The sequence below is a fragment of the Lactuca sativa genome, chromosome 8 (assembly GCF_002870075.4).
Source record: "Lactuca sativa cultivar Salinas chromosome 8, Lsat_Salinas_v11, whole genome shotgun sequence".
In the NCBI taxonomy this organism is placed as follows: domain Eukaryota; kingdom Viridiplantae; phylum Streptophyta; class Magnoliopsida; order Asterales; family Asteraceae; genus Lactuca; species Lactuca sativa.
Window position 1 is genome coordinate 211,421,968 of NC_056630.2, and position 1,974 is coordinate 211,423,941.

Here is a 1,974-nt window from a genome sequence, read left to right on the forward strand (position 1 = left end):
AGCGATTATGGGGTGCGGACCTACCCGTGTCAAGCCATTCTGGGGTGCTGACCTACCCGTGTCAAGCCGTTCTGGGGTGCTGACCTACCCATCGGTCCTAACAACCGAACCTCGGGGACTATTCCACCCATACTGCTACTATTACATATATTATAACATAAACATACTATCAGACATATATGGGGAACTACCCTTCGGTCCTAACAACCGAACATGGGGACTATTCCCCTCCTACTACCACTATCACATATAACATATCATGCCAGCATATAACATATCAGGTAGTAGCAAACCTAGATGAATATCACAAAGACAATCATCTAACATACATCTCCTACTGGTGGCTCGGAATTGTGGCCGTAGACCCACTACTACTAGAAGGTAACTCACATCACGCCGCTGAAGTCCCATAGACACAATCCCACACTGCTGATGTCCGGCAGACTCAACCCCAGCTGTTGGCTAACAGATTCTCGAACTATCAACACCAAAATAACACCCAATTAATAATTAGGTTCCACTACACAAGCATGAGTACATACTTTGGATAATTACTACATTACCCCAAGCTTAGCTTTATGCAAGCCTAAGGCCCAATCCATAGGCCCAAAGTCAACTAGGAAATCAAAGCCCAACACATGGCCCAATTTTCCAAATTGGGCCCAGGCCTATACATGGTCTTATTTAAAGGCCCAACCAAAAAGTCTAGTCCAACATTTGGTATTCTAATGGCCCAATAGCTCATAATCATGAAGGCCCAAACTATAGCCTATCTATGGCCCAATTTTCCAAATTGGGCCCAACTCCTCATATGGGCCTTACCTCAATGTCCATTAATTATTCTAGTCCATTTTCTTGATCTTGGATGGCCCATTAATAACCCAATCATCAAGGCCCAACAATAAACTCAAGTGAAATTAGGGTTTCACATAGAATGACAATTAGGGTTCAGTGTTTCTCCCTTAACCCATTAAGGACTTAATCCATTAAGTTCATCACTCTTCTAAATAACTCATATGGTGTAATCGGGCTTAATAAACACTTCCATACCAATGGACCAAATATGGGTCCCCATAAGTCCAAGCCCATAAATCCAATATTAGGGTTTTCTAATCCTATCTTAGTCCTTAGGTCAATTAGGGTTTATTACACCCATTAGTCACATGCTTGGGCTTTTGGGTCCATTAGGGCTTCATTAGGCACATTAGGGTTTAATAGGCCCATTAGGGTTTTAGGCCTTTGTCCAAACATCCAAAAAAACAATCCCAACACAACTAAGCACATCGCCACCCGACATGGCGGCCGGTGGCGGTAGCCACCACCTCACGGTGGTGGTTAGGGTTTCAACAGCAATGGCTATCGGTAGCTTTTTCTCTTCGTCGGAATGGATAACATCGACAGCAACGAGGCGACAAGGGGTTCAGCAACGTTGGTCACCGTTGGTGATTGATGAAGTAGCATGGTATGGAGGCTGTTCGACGGCGCTAGGTGGTCGGAGAATGGACGTAATGAACGTTAGATTTCATCCTCGAAAATTAGATTTCATCTAATATCCTCAACCTGTTGAACTCATCCTCATCGGCCGCAAGCACAATAGAAGTCCGGTGGTCACGGTGGTTGCTTGGCTGATCGGAGATAGGATGGTAGCGGCACCGGTAGGGAGGTATAAGGTTGGGAGACGGTTGTAACCTGCTCTTTAGGGTTAGGGTTTGCATTGTATAAATACCCGACACCCATTCAAACTTCATTCCATAATGTCACAAATAGCCCGTCCCCACAAGATTCTTTTAACAGAAAGTCCATAATTTGCTCTTTCCACCCCTGCTCACATAATTCCTTACATATTTAGTCCCATAGTTACCATTCAACCCCTCTTTTACAAATTATTCTCAAACAAAGTCCATGTGTTACCTTTTTAACCCCAGCCTTCAAAATACTTTACAAATTGAGTCCGAAATTTACCATTTAGCCCTT